The sequence below is a fragment of the Monodelphis domestica genome, chromosome 3 (genome assembly GCF_027887165.1).
Source record: "Monodelphis domestica isolate mMonDom1 chromosome 3, mMonDom1.pri, whole genome shotgun sequence".
In the NCBI taxonomy this organism is placed as follows: Eukaryota; Metazoa; Chordata; class Mammalia; order Didelphimorphia; family Didelphidae; genus Monodelphis; species Monodelphis domestica.
In genome coordinates, this window is record NC_077229.1 from 13,289,675 (window position 1) to 13,317,040 (window position 27,366).

Consider the following 27,366-nt stretch of genomic DNA (forward strand, 5'->3'; position numbering starts at 1 on the left):
TCATTCATTTCCTTCCCTTGGAATGGCCCTTTCCTCAAAGAGCCATATGGCAAAGTCATCCTCACATTTCATGGACCATGTTGCCCTTTGCAAAGCCTTCCCTTGCTTTTTCATGCAGATGGGACCTAAATTCTATTCTGCTTTCTTAGATACCAATGCCATTCACCTGTACCACCTCATATTACTTTTATTGGTGTGTTTATTTTCTCATCCTTTATTCAATAGTTCTCCTGACTCAAGGAACATCCAGATGTTCTATAGGATCTAGGTGAATATGGATGCTCTATATCTATTGCTGGAATGAGGGACTGACTCAGCCAGAGTAGCATAAAAACTTAAGGCCAATAATCCTCGTAATAACAAGGAAGGAAGAATATAGGAACAAGGCACATGGACAGGGCTCTTCTTAATATAAATAAAGTGAACTGAATAACTTGTTGAGCCCATAGTTTTGACTCACACGCCTGAGGAATTCTTGCTCCTGAAAAGTAGGGTTTTTGTAGTAATTGCTAATATTCTGTGGCATTCATCCCTACAGGTGGCTCCACAGAAATTACCAGCAGGTGCTGGCTCTACTGTTTGCTGTAGAGGAGATTAACAGAGATCCCCATCTGTTGCCCAACATTTCCCTGGGATTCCACCTCTACAACACTTACCACAGTGATGAGAAAACCTTGGAGAGCTCCCTGAGATGGCTGTCTGGCCAAGACCAGCCCATCCCTAACTACAGCTGCAGGAAGCAGGAAAGGTCTGTGGCTGTTATTGGAGGAGTCACCTCAGCTCTCTCTGTCCAGATGGGGACAATACTTGACCTCTACAGGTTTCCACAGGTGAAAGATATTCAATATGACTATGCCTTTCTCTATGCCTTTATCAACCAAAAAATTGTTATTACTATTATTATGAGTGATAACATAACAACAATAACAAGCATTTATGAAGTGCTTTAAGGTTTTAATAAGCTTTATATAAATCTTTTCACTGCTCCTCATAGCCACCACCTCAGGTACTATTAAAACCTTAATTTTACAAAACAAGATACTTAGACTGAGAAATATTAAGTTACATGTCCAGGATCATGCAGCTAAGAAGTTCCTATGGCAGAATTTGATCTCATATCTTCTAGAAACCACTTAAATCCTCTTGTCTCTGCACCTGTAAGTAAGCTGCCTCAATCATCAGGAAAGATAAACCTCTCCTGGAGCATCACCCAAATTATACACCAAGAATAGAAATGGAGCCATTTAGATTTCAGTTCATGAAAGTATCTGATAGGAAACCTGGATTGACTTGCCCATTACACAGATGAAGTCACTAAAGATTGGAAAGCTAAAAATATCAACTCACCTTTACACAATTAACTAGAATAAGAATAGGAATTAAAGTTTACATGCCTGGACTTCTAGTTGAGAAACTGATCAGTCTATAACATCTCACTTTTGGTATTTTATCTTTTGAAATAATTTAGTCCAATGATGTTCAACATTAATTTATTGAGAAGAGTGACATGTGCAAAAAGAGAATGGAGCATGAGCACATGGTATAGAAGGAACAAGTTTGAGGGGGAATGGTAAGCCTATCTATAATGCTGCATTAAGAGGACCTTAAGTACCTTTATGAAAATGCAGGTGCAGGAGTAAATTCATGGCATTGCTCACAGATAGGTAATTAGCTTAATTAATGAGCACATAAGACACAGATATACAAGCTGTATGAGAAAACTTTTCAGATGGTAGCTCACCTTTTAAAGACCAGAAGGAGTCTTCTAGGAACACTGGCCTTGCGAATGGCATAATGTACTTTTCAGCCCAGCTGCATACTGAGTATTGTCATTGTTTGTCAGGCATATAACTGACTGCTTTGGTAGTCTGGAACCAATAAGTAGGAATGACTTCCCAAAAGATAAAGGAAAATGAGTCCTTGATTTAAATGGAATGGAGACCAGTTTTTAGTATGGAATTACTCATATCAAAAGAGGAGTGATTGAAGGTCTCTATTTATATCCTCACTCCTAATTTTAAAGCTTTCACAACTTTTCAATATTATTTATCCCCAAGATCTCTACAAACACAGGTTCAGGATTTAGAGGTCTTGGAGAAGCTCAGGAAATCTTGTGGATTCACTAGCATTGGGATTCAGATTTCTGGTCATTCACTTGACCAGAAATTCCTCACTTGATCAGTGAAGAAAACATAAACTGAAAGGTTAAAAGCCACAGAGTAATCTTAACTCTTTATTGGGGTTTGAGATCCCTGAGTCAGGGGATCCATGTAAGAGATTCATCTTGTATCTTTGTTGGCCAAAAGATATGCTATTGCGTGAAGTCCTGGAGTAAGAGTAAGAATGGTGCTTCCATTGTGGGTTAGTTCTTCCTTGACCCTGACAGGAGAGGAGGAATGCATCTGCTTTCAGAAATGACTAGATCTTTCAAAGTGTGATAAGTGGGTACATATCTTATCCTTTAATAGCAAACAACAAAGTCACAATAAGCAAGACCTGACGCCATTCCTATAATGACATCAATGAACATTCTTTTTGTTGATGGACAAATTTTGTGGTTGAAGGATGGAGTAAGGATTATCAGATGTTTTTAAATTTTTCATATTTTTACATTTTGAGATCCATATTCACCTTCACAATCTCATCTCTCCACTACCCATTGAGAAGTTAAGCAATTCAATGTCAATTATACATGTGAAGTCAAGCAAAATATTTCCATATTAGTCCTGTTGCAAAAAAAAATGACCACCTAAGTGCACAAAAATAAATTAAGTGAGAATATGCTAGGGGGCACCTAGGTGGCTCAGTGGATGGAAAGCCCTTGTAGGTCCTGGGTTCAAATTTTGCTTTAGATACTGCCTAGCTGTGTGATTCTGGGCAAATCACTTAACCCCCATTGCCCAGCCCTTACCAATCTTCTACCTTGAAACCAATACACACTATTGATTCTAAGGCTTTAATGGGAGGATTTTTTAAAAAAGAATATGCAACAGTCTATACTTAAATTCTCTAAGTTCTCTCTCTGGAGGTGGATAATATTTTTTTAAACCATGTCCTCTTGGCAATTTTTAGACCATTGTCTTCTTTAAAGTAGCTAAGTCCTTCACATTTGCTAATCATGACAATTATGCTCTTAATGTGTATTATATTATTGTGCTTATGCTCAGTTTATCTTCCATCAATTTATATAAGTTTTCCCAAGCCTTTGTCAAATCATCCTGCTAATCATTTCTTAAAATTTAAAAGGATTCCATTGCAATGATGTACCATATGTTCAGTCACTCCCCAATTGATAGCATCCCCCCAATATCCAATTCTTGGATATCCAATTTAAAAAAGAATTGTAATAAATATTTTTAAACATAGAATATTTTATTTTCTTTTGTATCTTTGGAAAACATACCTAGTAATGGTATGGTTGGTTCAAAGGTTAAATCAACCCATTGGAAATAGCTTAAAATTCTTGTTCAGAATGGTTGAACCAATTCACAACTCCACCAAGAGTGCATTAGTGTCCCACTTTTTCTCCGCATATTTGTCATTTTCCATTTCTATTATATTATCCAGTATTATAGATATAAATGGTACATTGGAGTTATTTTCATCAGCATATTTGTAATCAGGAGTGATATAGAGCATTTTTCATAGGTACATATATAACTTTTATTTATTCTTCAGAAAATTCCATGCTCATATCCCTTGACCACTTACCAACTGGGCAATGGTTTTATTTTTGTAAATTTTATTCAGTTCTCCATATTTTGGAGAAAGGAGACTTTTATCTGAGAAACTTCTTGTAAATTTTTTCCTGTTTCACTGCCTTTGTTTATCAGCCCTAATTTTTTACTCCCCTTTCTCTAATTTCATTATCCATCTACTTCCCTTTTAAGAAACAAATATTTCTACACCAAGTTTTGCATATACACATTTACATCCTTGATCCAAATCATATGAGTGAGGTTCAAGTACTGCTGCATTCCCTCAACATTTAATGCTGCAATGTAAAAGCCCTTTCTTTTCTGTGAAACTACTTATTCCATCCTTTCTCTGCTATTCCTCTCTTCCTAGGAAATACCTTTGTCTTATCCATCATTTTTTCAACATTCAAGCATAATTAACACATTCCCATACTTTCTGCCCATATAGAACCCTGCCACTGCACCACATCACTGCCTCCTTGAGGACTCAGAGAGAAAAATAAATAGAGATCTTCAGATGTTAAAATGCCACTTATACTAAACCACAGACTAAAATTGACATCATCTTTTCTGTCAAAAAAAAAGGCCCACTTCCAAATTCAAATTTTGTTTCAGTTCTCTCAGTATCAACAGAGGACAAATAAATTCATGTTTGTTTTCTCATCCAGATCAGCTATGGTCCATTTGATTCTATTCTTAGTGACAAGGTCCAGTTTCCTTCCCTCTATCAGATGGCCCCCAAAGACACTTCTCTCCACCAAGGTGTTGTCCGCTTAATGGTATATTTTGAATGGAACTGGATAGGACTGGTTGTCTCAAATGATATGAGAGGAGAGAAATTCCTCTGGGAAATAAGAGGGGAAATGGCCAAGAAAGGTGTTTGTGCATCCTTTACAGAGAAGATCCCTGTCAGTGAGAGAACACATATGGAATCATATGAGACCTTCATGCCCCGGATCTTAACATCATCAGCCAAAGTGATTGCCATCCATGGTGATACAGATTCTTTAATGATTCTAAGATATTCACAAGCTCCTATAATCGGAATGGACAAGGTGTGGATTGCCACGTCTCACTGGGACATTACTATGAGGCCCCTCTATAGTCAAGGTCATGCTTTCCATGGGGCTCTCACATTTTCATACTTGACAAATGAAATCCCCGGATTCAAGACTTTTCTTAAGACAGTAACTCCTTTGAAATATCCACATGATGCTTTACTGAGGGGATTCTGGCTCTCTGCTTTTAGGTGCCCAGATCAACCAGAATACCTAGAACAAGAATTATGTTCACCAAATGCTTCCTTGGAGACTTTGCCATTGTGCTCTTTTGATATGACTATGTCAGGCTTCAGTTACACCATCTACAATACTGTCTATGCTGTGGCTTGGGCTCTCCATGAAATATCTAGAAGAAAATCAGAGGAAAGATCAATGGTAAATGAAGAATATTTAGTACCTCATTCATGGCTGGTAATATCAAATGTGTGGCCACTTCTTAACTGTGACATTTTGTGTATTGATGGGATGAAATGGATAATGAACTCCCTTACAAATCTCTAATTCTCTGATTACATTTTCCTCACAGATTGTATTATTAATTCCCAACACTTGTGAGTTGTCATTTGAAGAACTAATGTTTCTTTCACAGAGACTTGGAGCTGCAAATGACCTCTGCTTCCATCAAGCAGTCATGTGAACTGATTGGAACTGCTTTCTCAACAACTTTGTCAGTGGACTTGTAATCAGGGAATAATCTACTATCTCTCAACATACCTTATTCCATTTTGTGGCAGCTTTAATTGTTGAAAAAATATCACTTATTAGCTGACGGGGGACCTGATTTGGTTATAAAATGTTCTATACTGGCTGACAATAAGCCAGTACCCAGTTATCAGAATGTCTCTACCTGCTAGTTAATGATTTTCTCATTAATTCTCATTGTGAGCTCTAAAACAATCTTATGTTCGGATTCATACTCATAAATTTTTAGTGATGTACACATTCTAATCAGTCAATTAACTCTACACCTGCATCCCAGTTTACAAATGAAGTGGGGATACTTCTTTTCCTATAGGTTTTTAATCATCTCTTTTATTAGGTCCTGGCTTAGACAAACATGGATCTTATTAACTATACATCAACACATTATATTAAGAGCATAACAAAAAAATTATACAGAGAAATATTTGAGTCACATATCTCTGATGAAAAAGGTTCTGGATAAAATCTCCTCTAGCCATTAATGGAAGCTATTGATTTTTTCAACATTATAAAAACAGAGTCCCACCAGTCCACTCTCTCTCCAGATATCAGTCTCAAAAGTTCTCTTCAGGATATCTTTACAGCCTGACATAAACTCAGTTATCTCAAAATTCTCCTGAGATTTTTCATGACAATTCAGTGATCCAGTCTTTCAGGAAAGAAGTTGCATTGGTCCTTTCTGAGACTCTCACAGGTTATCTGACCTTTAAGGTTTCTTTTTCCATATTGCAGCTAAATTGACTCTATGATTCCATTCCCTTTTAAAATTCAGTAACAGAATCCTTAGTCTCTGTGGAATGGGTAATAGAAACTAATGTTCCATCCTTATAAAAAACAAAACTGAATTCTGCTATTATTATTATTATTCATTTTATTCTTGAAACTATTTCTCTATATAACAAGGGATATGAAGAGACAAAAAAAACAGCCTCTGCCCTAAAGAAGGTCACAATGTAATGGGAAAGACCAAAAGAAAATAAATATGTATAAATAAATAATATAGAAAATTAATTGGAAAAAGTAGGAAAGAATTAACAGAAAGAACACTAGAATTAAGAGAGGGTTAAAAAAAATCTTCCTGTAGAAGATGAGAGGAGGTAGAAATTAAAGAAAGCCAAAGAATCTAGTTGGTGTGGATGAGGAAGGAAAGATATCAGAAAAGTGAGATCAACAGACCTCGCCAATAGATTAGATAAATGGGTGAGATACTTAGGAGTTAAGACTGATAATGAAATTAGGGATCTTGGAGATGGAAACAACATTGAGGGTTCCAGAGGTTTTTTCTATATGTCCCAGTAGAAAGTCAGATTTTAACAGACCTCAAAATAAAAGTACAGAACTCTAAAAGACTACAAAACAAATCCAGTATCTTTCATCTAATGCATGGGTTGTGCTTCAAAGGGAGCCCTTCTCTCAGGCACTACCCAGTAATTGGATTTCCTCTTCCATTTCAGCTTCACTCCTTCCTGAAGAAAACCCAATTTACCAACAATGCTGGTGACCAGGTGTTTGTGGATGAGAATAGAAGCTCTGAGGCTCAATACGCCATTATGAACTATGTGTTCTTTCCAAATGAGACTGATGCTCTGGTGAAAGTGGGGCAGTTTCTCCCCAAAGCTCAATTTAGTCAAGATTTTGCAATCTGTGAAGATGCCATAGTGTGGGGCTGGTGGGATGCAAAGGTCAGAAATAATTTAAATGTTAGATTGGTACTTCTAAGGACAAGAACAATTCTTGACCTATTTGCTTTATTTCTTATTCATTATATTTATAAATATGAGACAACCAATGATTCAAGTAAAATTATAGACCAAGATAATGAAGTGGTCTCACAGACCATCTAAGTCTATTGTCTTCATCTTTATGCATGAGGAAACTCATGATCATGGAAGGTAAGTGATTTTTTCATGATAACACAGGCAATGACCACACTGGGTGGACTTCCTTGTTATTGTTGTCCTTCTGTCATGTCCAACTCTGTGACCCTATGTAATTTTTCAATGAGTTTTCTTGACAAAAGTCAATGGAGTGGTTTGCCTTTTCCTCCTCTAGTGTGTCCCCATTTTACATATGAGAAACTGAGGGAAATAGGATTTAAGTGGCTTACACAGGGTTATATAACCAGTAAGTTTCTGAAGCCCAATTTGAAAGCAGATCTTCTGAGCCTCAGTCCTACTGCTCTATCCAGTGAACCACCTAAGAATTCTAAAACGTTCATACATATACATGTAGCATTTATGTGTGTGTTTGCAAATAAATATACACATAAATGGATGTACATGTGTCTAATTTTGCAATAAACAAAAAACTAACCTTCTTTCTTTCCCATTTAAAATTTTTCCTCTTCCAAATTAAAAATGAAATAACAAAACCCAATTGATAGTGAAGCAAAAAAGTTTCCCTACTAGTCTTGACCAAAAAAGTATTATGACTGATTTTGCATTCTGGGTCCTTTACCTCTGAATCAGGAAGTAAATAGCAGATTTCATCTTTAATACTCTGGATTTGTGGTTCATTATTACAAAGATCAGAGTTCCTGATTCTTTCAATTTTTTTTTGTTTTTACCATATCATTGTGTTTGTAGAATTAGATCATCTGGTTCTGCCCACTTCACTTGGCACTGGTTTGCAAAATTTTTTGCCATTTCTCTGAAACATAATTGCATTTCATAATATATTCACATACCTAAACATTAATATACATAAATATACAATTGTGTCTATGTTGGTCGTCATCCTTCATTTCAAGGAGTACCAATGACTTCAAAGGGTTGTATTTTAATTAATGTGAATTGGATATAAGTACAGCAGATAGTACAAAATCATCAGCCTCACTCTCTCTTCAAGACATGAAAATCCAGTGGCATGACAAAAGTATGGATGACTGGAAATGATTCAAGTGTAATGGATGACCTTGGGACCTTAGATGTCTGACCAAGTTCTAATACCTCCATAGTACCTGCTTCAGTCTCCTTTATGGCCACTGAAATGAATTGTTCTCATCCACCCTTTCCATTTGGGAAAGCCTTCAGAAGCTATAGGTATATATCCCACTAACTCACCAATAGATCTGTGTCCTCTCAGTTACCCTATGCTATACATGCTACATACAGCTTCTGGAAGTCAGAGGTGAGGGATATGTGAAAGGGAAACATTAAACATACATGAAAAGTCCTGAAAATGGCTCAGCAAGACTTCATACCAAAGGTGCTAGTCCTCCAGAAATATGCCATCTAACCCATTATATAAATCACAACTTGTTCAGGCATTCTTTAATTTTTGAGAACCACCTAAGATTCCCATTCTTTGCCACTTCAAAAAGAGTTGGAAATATTTTGTACCTCCTGAGTTACAGTTTATTTTGCTTAGGCCACATTTCTCCTTTAATCTACCTTCTCTCTTACTCCTGATCCTATTTCTTGTTTTATTCTTCCATCTTCTACTTTCCTGCATAGTTGATATATTAATGAAGCTGAATTGTTAACAACTCCCCATCCCTATTCCTTATTTCCATAGATATCTCCTTTGTGCAGTCTGTTTATGTGAGACAATATCCCTAGTCTTCCATTCCTTTCCACATCTAATGTACTTCTCTTGACATTTTTTCACTCTTGTCTTGAGATCATCAAGGAATATAGACCCACTGCAAGGTATACTCTGATTAGTTTACATTTATTATGCCAAACAATATGGTTCAGAGGTAACATATGAATTATCTCTTCACATTGGAATAATGTGAATTATTAGAATAATCTTATGTTTCATTGGTCTTTTATCATTTTACGTTTGTGTTTATAGTTTTATGATTTTCATAAAACATTTTTGAATGTCAATATTTCAATAGAGTTCAAATCTTTTTTGTGCTTCTCTGCTTCCTTAACAATCTATCTTTTTTCCTCTTATTGTTATACTTAGTTTCCCTAGGTAATTTATTATGGGCTATAAACCTATTTCCTTTGCCCCCTAGAATATGGTATTCTAACCTCTCTAATCCACATAAGTGGTAGCTACTAAATTATGTGTGATCTTGTCTGTGATTACTTAGGATATGAATATTTTTTCTTTCTGGATGCTTGTGATATATCTTATTTGGGCTGGAAACTCTGAAGTTTGTTGAGAAGTTTCCTGAGAATTTTCATTTTGGGCTTCTTTTCAGGAGGCAAACAGTGGATTCTTTCTATTTCCACATTGACATCTAATTGTAAGATTCTTTTAAGATTTCTATAAGGCACCAGAGCCAAGATGGCGAAGAAGCACTCTCTTAATATTTCCCAATTTATACTTCAAACAACTTTGATGTAACATCTCAAAATTAATTCTGGAGTCATAGAACTGACAAAAAAAGGTGAAGTGAAACAATTTTTTCAGCCCAATTTAATTTAGAAGATCTGCACTAAAGATCTATTGCAATGGTGTGGGAGTGGAGTTTGGATCAGCAGGCCAAGACAGTTTCTGTTTCAGCAAGTCAATACAAACTTTAGGAGTGACTGAATTAGCAATAAACACTTCCAGAGCTCTCAACTACAGATGATGAGGGCATCAAACTGGTCAGAAGATTATGTGGTTCCTTTTCCTGGACCTGGATAAAGGACTCAATTGCATTGTCCATACACAGATTCAGGACACAGTCCTGAGTCACTGGCCCAGGTGGAAGTCCCAGGCTGAGCATACCAGCACTTTCAGTAGCAGAAAATCAGTGGAGCAGGGGACCCAGTTCACAGTTCCAGGGTGGAAAAGAGGGCTTGTGATCACTCCCATCATAGGAAAGCATAGGTCAAAAGAGTATTAAACATACCTCTCCTTAGATCATATGACCTTAGAAAAATTAAAAAGTAATAGATACCCAGAGTAAGATCTGAAGCTAGCTGTGCACAGAACATGAAGCTAAAGACAGTAACCACTTCACCACAAGAATAGTGCCAAATGTTAACCAACTTTAACCATTTTTAAGTTAAAAGGCAAGAAAAGGACTGAAAATGAGTGAACAAGCAAAAGAAGAAACACTGAAAGTTATTTCGAGGGAGCAGGGAAGATCAAAACAAAAATTCAGATAAAAAAAAATCAAAGTCAATACTATAGCATCCAAAGCCTAAAAGAAACATATGAGGTTATCACAAGCTCAAAAAAAAAGCTGTACAGAGGCTCAAAAAATATTTGAAAACTAAACAATAGAGGTAGAAAATTGGGAACAGAAATGATCAATGCAGGATATTCATGAGAAAAAATGTTGAGAGCTTGATAAAGGAGGTACAAAAAAAGAAAAATAGTATCTTAAAAAAACAAAATAAGCTACTAAGTAAAAAGAGAAACAAAAATTCACTAAAGTCAAAAGCAAAATTGGCCACATGGAAAAAAATGTGTAAATTTTCACTGAAAAAAAGTTCTTAAAAAATAGAATTAGACAAATGGAAAAAGAGGTATAAAAGCTCATTGAAGATAATAGTTCTATAAAAATTGTAATTCAGCAAGTGGACACTAATGATTCCAAGAGACATCAAGAAACAATGAGACAAAGTCAAAAGTGAAAATAGAAAATTTTACAAGATCTCATTGTAAAAGCAACTGAACTGAAAATAGAACCAGGAAAGATCATTTAAGAATGATTCAACTATCTGAAGCCATGATCAAAAAAAGAACTAGAAAATATTTCACTCAAGAAATTTCCAAGTTAAACTACCCTAATATTGTAGAGCCAAGGGGTAAAATAGAAATTGAAAGAATCCCCTTATCTCCTCGTGAAAGAGATTCCAAAATTAAAATTCCCAAAATATTATATCCGAATTCCAGAACTCCCAGGTCAAGGAGAAAATAATGCAAGCAGTCAAAACAAAACAATTCAAATATTTCAGAGCCACGGTCATGATAACAAGATTTATCAGCTTCTACATTAAAGGATGAAAGTGTCTAGAATGTGATATTCCAGAGGGCAAAAGAGTCTGGATTGCACCCAAGAGTTATCTACCCAGAAAAACTGAATAAAATCTTCCATGGGGGAAATGAGTATTCAATGAAACAGAAGGCTTTCAAGCATTCCTTGTGAAAAGACCAGAACTAAATAGAAAATTTGACTCTCAAATTCAAGACTCAAGAGAAGCACAAAAAGGTAAACAGGAAAGAGAAATCATAAGGGATTCAATTATATTAAACTTACTGGAAAGTTGATACTGATAACTCCTAAGAACTTTATCATTATTGGGGAAATTACAATAATGTGTAGACAGAAATGATGGACATGACTTGAGTATGATAAAATAATATCTAAAAGTATAAAACTAAGGTTTGAGAAAGATGAATGCATTTGGGAGATTGGTTAAGAGAAAATTAAAATTGGGTAAACTATCTCACATAAAAGAGGTTCAAAAGAGATTTTACAATGGAATGTTTGATGGAGAAAATGGAGAGGAAAGCACTTGAACCTTACTCTCATCAAAAATGGATCAAAAAGAGCCGAATATACACATTCAGTTGGGTATAGAAATTGATCTCACTCTACAGGAAAAGAAAAGGAAAAGAGGATAAGAAAAGGGGGTGAGAGAATATTGGGAAGATAATGGTCAGAAGTGCATCTTTTTGAAAATGGTCATAGTAAAACAGAGAGTGGGATAAAGAGGAAGGAATAGAATGGAAGATAATACACAATAATCATAACAATTTCTAAATTGACATTTCCCTAATAAAAGCTTAATTTCACAAATACATAGAAAAATGAGTAAAACATATAAGGCTACAAGTCATTCCCCAATTGATAAATGATCAAAGGATATCAACAGGTAGTTTTGAGATGAAGTAATCAAAGCTATCTATAGTTACATAGAAATGTGATCTGAATATGATTTAGAAACCACTTATTTTTTTTCTAAAAAAAATTTTGTTTTATTTTGTGTCTTTTTAAATTTAATTTGATATTGCTTATTGCCTCATAAAGTCAATAGCTTTTGTTTAGCCAAGCTTATTTTCTGAGTTTGTGTCATGAGTGAAGTTGTGAACCTCTAATTCAATCTGTTTAATCACTTTGAAATTCATTCCTTGAAATCTGTCACTTCCTTTCCAGTTTTCCTCTACTACATGAATTTCATTGAACAAACCATTTTAGCTCTTTAGAAAATCCTTCCTTCCTCTCTTTCAAGAATTCTATGTGAGGGGGCAGCTGGGTAGCTCAGTGGATTGAGAGCCAGGCCTAGAGACGTGAGGTTCAAATCTGGACTCAGACACTTCCCAGCTGTGTGACCCTGGGCAAGTCACTTGATCCCCATTGCCTAGCTCTTACCACTCTTCTACCTTGGAGCCAATACATAGTATTGACTCCAAGACGGAAGGTAAGGGTTTAAAAAAAAAAAAAAGAATTCTATGTGAGCTTATAGCATATCTGTGTTTTTCTTTGAGGCATTTCTTATAGGTATTTTGTAGTTTTCTTCTAGGTTGCGTCTTCAATATCCACATTATTCAAATGACTTTATTCTAGTATTCTTTTATTTGTTTGATCATTCTTCTGGTCCACTTCTTAACTTTGAACTTGTCCCATGTTCACATCAGCTCTAGACACTTCAGAAGGGAAGGTTTAGAATAGTCATCTTGTTTTCTGGGGAGTTGATTTTGCTGTTATTCTAAGACATCAGGATAATTCAGGTAAGGATATGAATATTTCAATGTGTTCAAAGTGGTCAGATTCTGGGTAAAGGCAGTTTGCTTATACTCTCCCATCCTCCCAACATTGCTCTGCACTCTCCTACTTTTTGACCTGGATTTGGATTTAAGCAAAAGTAGAATGATTCAGATACTGTCAACCATTTGGGAAGCTTTCCTAATTCAGAATGATAGAATTGCAGCATCTATTGGGTAGGGGATTCCTGCCTGCTTATTACTTGGCAGACCTCAGATTGGGATAGAAATTGGTGCTGAGCCCCTGCTCTGCCCTCAGGATGTGAACCAAAATGTTATCATCTTTTAACAAAAGTGCTCCTCTCATAGAATGACATAAAGAGTCCAAAATAAATCCTTATCCCAGAAATTCATCCATATGCACACTTTCCCTTTCTCATTGCACCCTGGATCTGGGATTCAAAGTATGTTAGTGGTTTTGGTAGGGGACTAGGACCTGTTCTTTCCCTGCTGTATAGTCTCATATGGTATGACGTAAACCAAACATACCCTTTCCTAGTTTCTATTGTCCCTCTTGTCATTTTCTTCTTTTTCCCCCTATATGATATCTCTTACACAAAATGACTAATTTAGTAAATATTTTGCATTGGAAAAGATAAATAAAAGGGAGTGATTAGGGAAGAGGCATTTATCACCTAATGTGTTCCATGTGATTTTTCCAGGGCAACACAGCAAATATTTTTAGATCTTCTTGACTTAAAGCTTAATATTCTATCTACACTACAAATTTCCTGTCTATGGGATGGCCGTCAAGCAGAGTTATATAGATAATATTCCTTTTTCTGCCTCAAACATCAGCAGCTCTCAGTTAAAGATGCATATTTCACTCTCCTGTCATTCTCTTAGGTTCCCAGTGCAGTATGTAGTGAAAGTTGTTGTCCTGGATTTAAGAAGACCCCTTTGGAGGGGCAGCCTACTTGCTGCTTTGACTGCTCTCCATGTCCAGAAGGAGAGATTTCTAGTCAAAAGGGTAAGTTTCTGCAGGGGTCTCACTTCACATGATCCCTGATATAGAAAATAACTGATGTGTTATTCTTGTACAGATACCTACAACCCCAAGGAACATCACTATCAGAGGAAGAGAGCATATGAGACTGAAGAAAACCTGATAAATATCCTGAAATAAGTAATCATGGGACGGTCCTTTGGTCTCATGACACAATGAGAAGTGTGATGTATGGGGATAAAATTATTTGATGTCTTATTTCTTGGAAGAACTAAAATCCCTTATTATTGTCCTGGATATAATGGTTAATGTCTAGACTGAGAGTATGTATATATGTATGTTTGTATGAATGTCTGTATGGATATGTATTTGTGTGTGTGTGTGTGTGTGTGTGTGTGTGTATTCTGTACTGAAGTGGAAGCCTGGGAAATGACATCTCAGGAAGCAGAGTTCCAGTCCATCAGGAAATCAAAAGTGGTGATTGAAATGAGACAGTCTGAGGGTCTCAGGATATACAATGTTGTTTAGGGTGAGTGATTTAAGGTGAGATGTTTAGTCTAAGATCAATCTTCAAGGGCCATTTAAACAAGTTGATTCCGTGTTCAGATAGAGAACAGTGACCATAACCACTACACCCTACTCCAGAGGGAATGGGATATTCTCTTAATGCAGTGCTGCCCTCCATCATAACAACACCTGGGATTGCAATGTGAGTCCAAGAGTACCTGAAAGCAGATTTGTGCTAAAAGAGATGAGATTTTATGGGACTCAAGTATTAGATTAAGGAAGCTAATATCAGGCACCAGACGCCTGTTAGCTACAAAAATAAGGAAGAGGAAAGATAGCAATTAAGTCCATCCGGCAGTCTTGCTTATCTAAAATAAGGTACATAACCTGGAAGCTTTTGTAAATTAAAGCTACCTGCACCAAGATGTCCTTTCTTCCCTCTTCTTTCTCCTCACTATTCTGCCTCTCCTTCTGTCTATGTCTCTAACATTTTATCCATCTCTGCCTGTCTCTTTCCCTCTTTCTCTCTGCCTCCATTTGCTTTGTCCCTATTTCTCTCCCCTTTTTCTTCATCTTCCTCTTGCTCCTCTTCCTTTTTTCTCTCCATGACTTTCCCCTTTCTTCTCCATCCTCAATTTTTGCTATTGCCAGGCTTGATCCACTTGTGAACTGAATTTTTCTGAACTTTTTCTGATACTTTAACTGTGCTTCTTTCTAAGTGGGTATGTCCATCCAAAAATGAATATCTCAACTCCAGGACAAGGAAGAAATAACACTTTCTCTCTGGGACTACAATTCTAAGAATTCATATAGTTGGGTTTTAGAACTTCTCAATTTCTGCCCACAGAGAAAAAAAAAGTCTAAATACCCAGATATTTCTGGAGTAAAGGAGAGTTTGATAAGAGGTACTCCAGAATGAAAACACATTGCCCCTGCTTCCAAATTGACTTGAAGATAAAGTATGCATTGTAATTCCACTCTACTGATTGTTGATGGACAATCCAAAGCAAGCCATTCATACTCTCTCAAGATACTTATTGATTTGACTGGGAGAACTAGTTCCTCTGCTGAATTTCAGAGGTATCCCCCTGAGTTGGTAAGGTCCTTCAGGTAGAATTCTTGGTAGAACACATTATACTGTTTGCACCCTGCTCTGGGACATTACAAATATTTCTAGCATGAATCTATTGTCCATCAGAAGAATTTGACTTCACTCTCTGTACATTGCTCTAATTTATGGATCTGGTTTCAGAGGAATATCTGCTCATAACTGAACCAGTGTTGAAGCCTAGCAGGGTCTTCTGAAATCATCTTTTCCACACATTTTATTTCAAACATGAAATCCAGAGAAGTTACATGACTCTTGAGGTTACCAAAGACTGATACCCATTGCTCCTGACTAAGTCCAATATTCAATTTATATCTCACATTTAATCCACCGAATAACACAGAAAAATCAGACACACTATATACTTCTAAAAGCAACAGGCCTTTTCCTTTGGGGCATTTTAGCCAACTTAAAAAAGGTCATGATAAGGATAGAGGCTGGGATTTTATTGATCTGTGATATTACTGCTAAAGGGAACTCTCCAATTAGAAACTGCCTCTTACATTGCACCTTATGTAAACTTTATTGCCTAATACTGTTCTAGAACACTGAGGGGTTGAGTGACTACTGTCAGATTACCAAAAAAAAAAAAAATATATATATATATATATATATATATATATATATATATATTTAAGAGGGAAGAATTAAACCCAGGTCCTCCTGCCTTTGCAATCAGCCATCAACATCACATTGAATCCAGAGTGGCATCAGAAAAATGAATAAACTCAGGAGATCAAGGAATGGGGCAAAGTTAGGATGAGTAAATACATACGTGAATCACAATACCTAGGGAGTCAATATACCATCACATCTGAGAAAAGACTAGATGCTTATGACTCACCCATTGGTATTGCATTTGAGCCTTGTCTTAAGACTTTTTTCAAGTCAAGATAGAAGGGGAAAGAGGAAAGTAGAGAAAAGATTGATTCTATCAAAAGTTCCAAGAATGTAGACTGTGAGAGGTAATTGTCTATTTTGAATTAACACTTGGTTAACAATAACTTAAGTACCTCACCAGATTGTGAAGACAGGATTAACTCTCTTTACATCTGCTTTTGAATTGAATCAACAAAAGCTTGAACACCTACTTAGCACTAGGAGGAAGAGCTTCCAAGCCACTTAAAGAGCTCCTCAATTGGCCAGGAAATGAGAGTTCATACCCTCAGAAACTCAATCAGCCAGGAAACTGTGAATCCTTTTGATAAGAATTTGTACCTCCAGAGAGTGAGAAGTAGATTCCACAGATTACCCCCTGAGCAGTGCTAGACAATTTGGAAGCTCTGATTGGCCCCTGTGAAGAAGGGAAGGGACAAGAAGCCACTATAAAAGTCCCTGAATTTCTGGGGCTGGGAAGTTGACTTAAAGAAGGACATCAGCTTCAAGAAGAGAGTTGGCTTCAGGAAGAGTCAGCTTTAGGAGTCATCTTCAGCTCAAGGCATTTTGACCTGCCTCTTGGAGGGAACTTAGGTGAATTAATAGCTGGCTTTTCTTTCGTGACTTCTGGAGAGAGTTTAACTTCAGTTGAGAGTGTTAACAAGTCGTGCCTAGCTGAGTTGAGCACCAAAGTAATATTTAGTGTGATAGGCTAGACATCTTCTCTATTCCTTTTTGTATTTCTCTACTTTCACTCTTTCTACTTCCTTTGTAAATAAAAGCTATTAAAAGTCATTTTGACTTTGAGCTAAAATATTTTAAATTGGTGACCACCCTATTATTTACAGTTTTCATATATTTTAGTCAAATCATTAAAATGTAATTCCTACAAGACAAAGTCTATGCCCTACCATAATCTGTTCTACTGCTTTGCTGTGGGAACACATGGGTTACCCCCCCCCCCGAAATTGGGGATATTTATTGATTTAGTGATGATTATAATTATGATATTTATTATTTTGATTAACATATATATAGTGCTTGATTCTGCACTTTATACATGCTATTTCATTTGAACCTTACCACAATTACATGAGGTAGGTGCCATTATTATCCCAATTTCACTGGTACAGAAACTAAGACAAAGGTGAAGTGACTTACCCATAGTCACATAGCTAATAAGTGTCCAAAGGAAGATTTAAACTTGGGCATTCCTGATTCCAAGTACTATAGCCTATTCATATTGTGATTTACTTACTTATACTTTATAGCAAAATGACAGGATTTCTGTAGGGATTTCTAACACCATCAGCAGACAAGTCTGTTGGGGTTTTCACCTCTAATGTCACAGAAGCAATTCAATTCAGTATTGGGGCTTTTGGGGACCTGAAATATTCAAGTTATATAAGATTTAAAAAATAGAAGGAAAGGTGAGGAAGAAAAAAGGTGGTATCTGGATAAGAGATTACCTTCTGATAGAAATATGTCTCTAAAGGGCTAGGGAAGGTTTTAGGAATGCCATTTGTGAGGTAAATTTCAAGAAGATTTTATAGACCTGAATGAGTAGTTTAAAACAAGGTATATTAACTTTTCCAAAAACAAATGAAAAACAGTACAATCTATGACCCAGTGAGAAATTAGGTTAAAGCTCTCTGATTAAGCCATGCTATTAAGATATTATAGAATTGAATATATCATGGAATGCATCAATTTTCTGAGCATTAATAGGATGACCAGTTACAAAGAAAGAGAATTTGTACTTGAGAAATATGCCAGCTGTGCAATAAATCCTCAATCAGTCACTTGATAGTCATATAGTATGTGACAGACTTGGTGAACAATGGTGGGGATACAAAATCAAAATGGAAATAATTCCTGCATTCATATAGCTTCCATTATATAATCATCTTCAAAATATGTATAAAACTCACACAAATTCATTATGGGAGGGGATGAACTTGGAGCTGGGAAGAATGAAGATCTTTTCCTAGAGTTATTGATGTACAATACAACACAACTACTCAGAAGAAATCTTTACACTTTCCAAGTTTATTGGACTAAAAGAATAAATTAAAAGGAACAAATATCATCAGTTAAGTAAAAAGAATGCAGAGAATCAACGTGATCTAAAACCAGCCAATGATAAAGAACATGAAAAGATTGAATCTAATCTTAGGTGCCATATTATTTACTAAAGGCATTGAACCTAATCAAAGAAAGATGGGGATCATGTGACATTTGGAGTTAGAAGAAGGTGTCACAGTCACATAGTATGACTATTTCCTATATCTGAGCATAGGGATAATTCTTTGAATCCTTCTTTGTTTCTTGCAGATGTAGAACAATGTACAAAGTGCCCAGAGGACGAATATCCAAATAAGCAGAGAGATCTCTGCCTCCCCAAGGTTGTCACCTTCCTGAACGTGAAAGAACCTTTGGGGATGACTTTGGCCTTCATAGCTGTCTCCTTCTCTTTGCTGACAACTCTGGTTCTGGGGGTCTTTGTGAAGTTCCAAGACACTCCCATAGTCAAAGCCAATAACAGGACTCTCAGCTATACTCTCCTCATCTCCCTCATCTTCTGTTTCCTCTGCCCCCTGCTCTTCATAGGTCGTCCTACCACTGCCACCTGCCTCCTACAACAAACAGTTTTTGGAGTTGTCTTCACAGTGGCTGTTTCCTCCATTTTGGCCAAAACCCTCATAGTGGTTCTGGCTTTCAAGAGTATCAAGCCAGGGAGCAGGATACGCATGTTCATGCATCCTAGAGTGTCTGTCTATGTTGTCCTCATCTGCTCAGGGTTGCAAGTAATTTTCTGTGGCATTTGGTTAGGAACTTCTCCCCCCTTTCCAGAGGCAGACACACACTCTCAATATGGCCACATCATCCTTAAATGTAATGAGGGCTCTGCCTTTGCTTTTTACTGTGTCTTGGGCTACATGGCCCTTCTGGCTCTGGGAAGCTTTAGTGTAGCTTGTCTGGCCAAGAGCCTTCCTGATACCTTCAATGAAGCCAAGTTCATCACTTTCAGCATGCTGGTGTTTTGCAGTGTCTGGATCACTTTTCTGCCCACATATCAGAGCACCAAAGGGAAGGCCATGGTGGCTGTGGAGATCTTCTCCATCTTGGCCTCCAGTGCTGTGCTACTGGGCTGCATCTTTATTCCCAAATGTTATGTGATCCTCCTGAAGCCAGAAAGAAATACTCAGAGACAGATCAGGAATCAATGATATTCTAGATTCTTTTTCCAGCGCACAATCCTATATTTCTGTTCCTGGGATTATAGGCTTGAAGAATAATCCACATTCATCTAGCACAGTCATATTTATCTGTTTAGGTGATGTTTGAGCCCTACTTAGTATATTATGACATTCAGTCTGGATGCTTTCCAAGTTCCTCTCTCATACATGGACTGTATCCCCCAATTGTAATGACTACTGCTGTTTTGACCATGTTGATACTAATTTTGATGATGTTGTTACCAATGCAGTGGGTTCAACCTGAGAACTTCAAATTGTCAGAATGTTGAATGTTCTCAGTGTCATCCCTTGGACAATGGGGGAGTGGGAGACCAAGAGTTATGAGGAAATGCTCCCACTTCCAACAGCCAGTGTCAATATCAGGGATTCCTTCACACTGGATTCAACAACCTAAATTGTTGAACTCTGGGAACTTCAGTGTTTTATCTATAGCTGCAAAGGTCATGCCATTTTCTTCCTCTACTTTCAAGCTAGCTTCTATCTGGATCATCTGCTTTCATTTGCTTACACAAAGACCCAATGATCATTTAAAATTGATTAAAGAATTATTCACACCAGTTTACATTTGAGGGGTTAATTCATTCAGTCAAAATGGATTAGCTTTTGCAAAAATTCATGTGGAATTAAAATATTTTTAAATTATTTTCCCTTTCACCCCCAAAAAAATGTCTGATTCTAAGGTCAGAGTTAATCAAGGTCACCCCAAGCTATGAAACTGGATTAGGACCTCCCTTGTTTTTAAGACCCTGAAAAGATAAAGGAAGGGCTCAGCATGGTGAACCCTGAACCTTGAAAAGATTAAAGGAAGTCATAAAGCTCTAGCAGCCATGTTGGTCTGACAACATTGCCACAGCCACTTGGAAGAGAGGAAAGATTGTGATAATGTTTTCTTTGTATGAAACAAGATTATCTTCACCTATGATGAAGCAATGACATAGGGGTTGAGGTGTTTAAGTCTACCTCCTGGGTGGTTGATTACCAATAACAGATGTCCTAAGAGGTGTAACAGTTAAAATTTAGGAATATGGGGAAACTGAGGCAGGTAGAAATTAGTTTCTCTCTGCAAGGAGTATTATATTTTTTAGAGGTTTATTAAAGGTTAAAGATTAAAGAAAATACAGAATAAGAAAAAACATGTGCCTAGGCCAGAGGCCTAGGCCAGATAACCTCACATCACAGAAGAGGTGCATCTGCTCCAAAACGGAAGTCCAAAAGAGCACCCAAAAACCTTTGCCACCAGCTTAAATCCTTCCTCGATCTCAGCCCACCTCAGAATTCCCGTGAGATTACAAAGCATTTTAGGGAAGTGGAGCAAAGGCATGTGGGGATTGTAGTCCTGTATTCAAGTCTATTTTTTACAGAGGTCAAGGAGAGGGAAAGAGTGAGGATCTTATGAATGGTATATAAACCTGCACCAGAACAGGGAAACCTCTTTTTCTCTCTTTTTTCTACCCTGTGTGAAGATTGGATTTAGCTATCTCCTGATTCTAACAATGAAGGTACTTAACTCTTACCTTATAGTGAAGCTAGAACTTTAAGCTGTCTATTTTTAGATCTTAATACAAAAAGGTGTTAAGTAACTATAAAAATTAAATTAATCACAAAAAGGTTAAGTAACTAACAAAAGGTGAATTTAACAAAGAAGTGTTAAGTAACTCAAAAGATATAATCTAATCAAAGAAGATGAGAACTAAAGAATGGGCATTTAGAGGAGGAGACACAAGGGTTAAAAGTCTATATATTTGACTCCCTTGCTGTCTCAAGGAATCCTTTTTGGCAGAAATGCTTATTAGCTGTGGAGAGTTAGCTGAGAGCAGCATGCTGAGCCTTTCGGCATCTTAGTGTGGCTACAAACTATTTGTCCAGTTCAGTAGTGAGTTTCTGACTGAGTTTTCCTCCTTTACTTTCCAACTTTATCCTTTTAGAAGCCTCTAATCTTCGTCAGAGAGCTAGAGGCGGGGATTTTAAACTCCCCCTGGCGTAGGCCAGGCAGGAGAAATCCTATATCCTCTTCCCTCCTTCTCCTTAAATTTCTTCCCTCTATATTAATTAAATTAGCATAAATTTCCAGACTGACTTGAATATTATATTTGTCAACCAATTAGATCTAGATTTTTAAGTCACAACCCTAAAATCATCTTTACAGTCTGGCTAATCCACAAAGATTGTGACCAGGACCCTCAAATTTCTGTGGAATCTCTTTCCTTTCTCTCTTTAGTACTTGCTCAAGTTGGTCAGGTTTTTTTAAACAGCTAACTCGGCTTCAAAACACAGCTGCTAGAGGAGGTGAGTAAAAAAATTTTTTATTTCTCTCCTTTCTACTTACTCTTAATTAGGAGTGAGGGAAACCTGGGGAGAGTTTTGGCCTTGTCCTGCTCCCCACGTGTTTTGTGAAGCCTGCTAGGGAAATTTACAACAAAATAAGACCCTTGGCAATAGAGCCATCTACTGACAAAAGGCAAAATTACAGGCAACTTAATGTTTGACTTTAGAAATATTTGGTTACAGCCAGTTCACGACTTACTTAACAACTGGCTCTTCAGGCTTCTTAGGCAAAACATTGTTCCTTTTACAGTACAAATATTGTTCTTTATCTATTTTATAATCCCAGACTATGTATGGCAATGGCTATACTTCACACTGTTTCTGGTTGAGATTTTACTTGTTGGAGCTGTAATGTATCTAATTTTCTCTAAGAGAAACCTGGAAAATACCATACATAAACTAGGGAATCAGATAAGAGATTCAGGTCAGTCTCCCCTTGAAAAACTCATTTACTAGTCAAGCTGACCAATTGTTACTTTTAGTACTCAACAAAATGTGGAACTAAATACTCGGTTTGAGTTTATAGAGGAAAGTTTGGGGGAGCTCATAGCTTTTATGAAAAGCACTAAAAGGGACTCAATAACACCCCAGAATAGGAGTGACTTATCTCTCCATACTTCCTCTTTATCAGAATCTCTGTCCTACCCTGCTCTGGAAAATATGGCTCCTAGTTCACAAACGAGCCCCTCCCACACCCAGCTTACTACTACCCAACCCATTCATCCCCCTACCCATAAGTTCACATCTAAGTTCACACCCTGCCCAGGCCTCCTACCCTAACCCCTCTGCATCCCTTCCCCCAGCTACTGACCCTTCTTCCTTTGCCCCTCCTTCCCACCCTGCCCAATTCATTTCCCATACCATTCCTACCTCTCATCCTTCTGGCACTATGGAACAACAGACCCTCCCCCTCAGTGTGCCCAACCCTTCCCTTTCTCATACCTACCCCATTGATAACAGAGCAAGAAGCCTAGAAATAGAAACAAAAGAAAAATCAGATAGTTTATTTCCTTTAAGGGAAGTTCCAACTTTCAATAAAAATGGGAACTTAGTATCTATAAGACACCATACACCTTTTAAGCCTGAAGATTTAAATAAATTCAAGGAAGATCTTCCATCGTTTGAGGAAGAACCAATATTAATTATAAAAAGAGTGGAAAACATATTCAGAACTTTTGACCTGTGAGGATAATTTTAGCTTTGTGACTTGAAAATCTAAATAATTGGTCTTAAATCTAAATAAATTCCCAAATAATAAAATACCCAAGTCAGCTGGGAATTATGGCGATTTAATTAATATAGAGAGAAGGAATTAAGGGGGGGAGAGAGAGAGAGAGAGAAAGAGAGAAAGAGAAAGAGAGAGAGAGAGAGAGAGAGAGAGAGAGAGAGAGAGAGAGAGAGAGAGAGAGAGAGAGAGAGAGAGAGAATTAAATTAAACTGCTCTGGCTCAGGCTGATCCAGGAAGTAGTTAAAGGCCTTGGCCAAAGAGGCCTCCCTGAGCCTAAGGGAAAGGGAGTCAGTCTTATCATTCACCATGAGACTGTCTCCAAGAAGCTGTCTGAGGGGGATCCTCCAGGCTGAATTCCAGTCCTCACTGAACTGAAATCCAAATCTAATTGCACTCCGAACTGAATTTTCTGAACTGACTTTTTTAGCCTCCTTTTAAAGAAATTTTCTCTTATGTCACCTCCCCTAAATTTTTACATGTACCAATCACAGTAGACACTTTCTCCAGGACTGCCTATTCTTTAGTTCTCACCTTCCTTGATTAGATTTTCTCCAGGACTATCCACTCCTTAGTTCTTACCTTCTCTGGTTAGATTCTATCTTCTGAGGTACTTCACACTTCTTTGTTAAACTTACCTTTTGTGAGTTACTTGACCTTTTTGTAATTAATTTAACCTTTATAGGTATTTAACATCTTCTTCTATTAGATCTAAAAATAGACATAGATTAAGTTTTAGCTTCACTATTAGGTATGAGTTAAGTGCCTTCATTGTTCAATCAGGAGTTTACAACTTTATCTTTCCCTAAAGAATGTCTAATTAGGGTGGAGTAATTTCCAAGTTCACAATAAAGTCATGATTTTGTTAGGCCAAGAATCTCCATTGTTACAATAAGGAAATAGCTAAATCAAATCTTCCACAGTACAGTCTGAATAGTTTTTAAAATTCACAGACCCCACTTCGATGGATGTTGAAAATTTATTAGAAAAATTTCTGACAAAGAGAGAGAAAAATCATGTCATCTCTCTGGCTAATCAGAAGTGAGGTAGAGGAGCAAATTATTGGCCAACTGAAGGTTGACACTGGAACCCCGATGTTGAACTAGATCAAACAAAATTAAACTAGGCCAGAGAAGAATTATTGGCAGCCATGAGAGCTTGCTCTGATAGAACTGAAAAATGGTCAAAATTTGAAATAACCTGACAAGAAATTGATGAGACCCCCTCCCAGTTTATGGACAGACTTATTGACATAGGAAATACATATATGTACCTTGATTTGTCCAGAGAAAGGGACATTAGGCAAATACATAGGCAATTCATTGAGAATTGTTGTTCAGTGGTAAAAGACTACTTTAAAACTAGCTGTCCAAATTGGGACTCTATGGACCTCTAGGGAATTTAGGAGAGTAGCAGCCTATGTTTATACGGGTCATGTAAAAAGACATGAGGAATACAATACATCAGTGAAAGACTTAAAGAAAGAAATTGAAATGTTAAAAGGACAATGGAAAAATCAGGGAGAGATCATAGCCCCTTTGCAGGAATCCACAGATAAATCATTAACGTGCCTTTACTGTGGGAAGAGAGGCCATGTAATGATGCTCTGTAGGAGCTGGCTACAGGAAAAAAGAAATAAAAATAACTTTAGAAATAATTACTAAAGAAATGACTAAGATAATGATCATAGAAATCACAATTTTAGAACTGGTAGAAATAACTATAATGACTATAGGAATCAAATGGATGACCTATATGGTGAGAATGACAGTGAGAAGGAATTTCTAAGCCCTAAAAAGGTGTAATGTGAGGACAATATATTGGATTTCAATTCAGCTGTCTCACTAAGAGCGACAAGCAAACCTTTGGTGCCCTATGATCAAACAATGGATGTTAGTTTAGAAGCCACTCTTCCTTTGGAAATGTTCATGAAACTGGAAGTCCCCCCAAAACTACCAAATATCATGGAAGTCTCTAACTATGCAGAAGACATCTATCTTTACTTGAGGGAAATGGAGGTTAAATATAAACTTAATGTGGATTACATGAAGAATCAGCCAGGCAGCATCAACAACTTGAGGGTTCCCTTATTGAACTGGCTTGTGGTAGCAGGGCAATTACTCAGGCTTCAAAATGAGACTCTCCACTTGGCTGTGAACTATTTAGATAGGTATCTCTCCTTAGAGCCAGTGTCGCATGAGATGCTTCAGCTGCTTGGCATTGCTATCTTGAGCCTTGACACAAAGTTTGAAGAAGTCTACCTACCCACTCAGAATAGTAGAGCTTATTTACCTCATAGCTGGCCAATACATTAAAAATCAGATCTCAGGAATGGAGTGCAGGATGCCCCAAGTGCTGGCATTTGACCTTTCAGTACCAACAATCAATCAGTTTCACACTCAGAATTTACTTCATCAACAGCAGCCCAATTCTGAAGTGGAAAGTTTAGCAATGTTTCTGGGAGAGTGGTGTTTAGTTGATACAGACCCCTATCTGAAATATCTCCCATCCATTACTGCAGGAACTGCATTTCATCTAGCTCTCTACACAGTCACTGGGAAGAGATGGCCTGAGTCATTGGTCCAGAAAACGGGATATACCTTGCAAAGTCTTAAGCCATGTCTCATGGACCTTCATCAGACCTACCTCAGAGCATCACAGCATGCTCTACAGCCTATACCAGAAAAATACAGAAAGGCAATGTACCATGGTGTATCACTCATCGAACCTCCAGAGACACTAAACTTAGAGTGAGCAAGAGACTCAGAGCTGAAACACCAATAGAAGCCTTGCTGTGCAATTTTTATTATGGGCTCCAGTTCCTTCACAAAGAATCTCTTTAGCTGAAGCATAGTAGTGGGTTTTTTTTCAGCCCTTTACCTTTATGTATGTGTATCACCCTCTTTTAAATGTATTTTTTTTGTAGACAACATATAGTGGGATTCTGGCTTTTAGTCCATTCTGCTATTTTCTTCCATTTTATGGGGATTTTATCCTGTTCACATTTGCAGTTATGATAACTAATTCTGTTGTTTCTCTCAATCTTATTTTTTCAATTTATCCTTCTCTTCTCCTTTCAGTCTTTTCCTGTTCAAAAATGCAGTATTTATGTTTCTGACTACTGGCTGCCCTAGTTTACACTCCCTTTTGTTTATCCAAGGGTAGCAAATATGGAAATATATATATTATACAATAACACATATCCAACCTATATCATATGTCATCTTGTGAAAGGAGGAGTTGGAGAGAGAGATAATATAGATGTAAAAATGTCAGAAATCAATTATTAAAAAGTATATCAACATGTTATCTGGAATAATGCATACCCAAAAAGCTTTAGATTATGTAAACCTGCCATTTATTGATAAACATTATGAGACTATTATTAATGAGTGTGTCTGATTCTACTAAATGGGATAAAAAAGGAGCACAGGCTTTATCTACATAGTGCCATTGATGCACAGATTTAACCTGAAAAGTGCCAAAAAGATCACACATCAAAATTAAACCACTCCATGTGGGAATGATGAACTTCTACACCAATATGAAAGGACTTGAAAATAGTGTGAGACTTGAGGTTGCGGTGCTTGACATATGTTAAGACACAGGACTCCTTGAACTCCACTCCTTGTAAAATACTTTCTAAGAAAGTACATAACAATTGGCTATTCTGGCTTCCTATCCCTGAGAAATGATGAAATATCAGACCAGGAAATGACACTTCCCCTTTTACACAAAAATCTAATCTTTTTTCTCTCTTATATTATGGCAACTTTCTGTACTCCTGACTTATAATGGGTAAAAACAACATTACTGCAATATTTCCCCTACAGATTTGTAGAACAGAAATTTACTTTAATTGGACCCTAATAACAAGGGCCTGTTATGAATTGTGAGACTTAAAATGGTTGATGTCTTAAACTGTAGTGATTAAAATAGTGGAAGATATAAATTGTGATATATATAAGAGAAGGTGAGTAAATTTGACCGCAGAAATAT

At 37.0% G+C, this 27,366-nt stretch overlaps 2 pseudogenes; both read left to right on the forward strand.

The window, feature by feature from the left end:
* The first annotated feature begins 779 nt into the window (after window positions 1-779).
* On the forward strand, window positions 780-19,787 carry VN2R562P (vomeronasal 2 receptor 562 pseudogene; annotated as a pseudogene).
* Window positions 19,788-25,109: 5,322 nt separating this feature from the next.
* Window positions 25,110-26,121, forward strand: LOC100025160 (cyclin-A2-like; annotated as a pseudogene).
* Window positions 26,122-27,366: the final 1,245 nt, after the last annotated feature.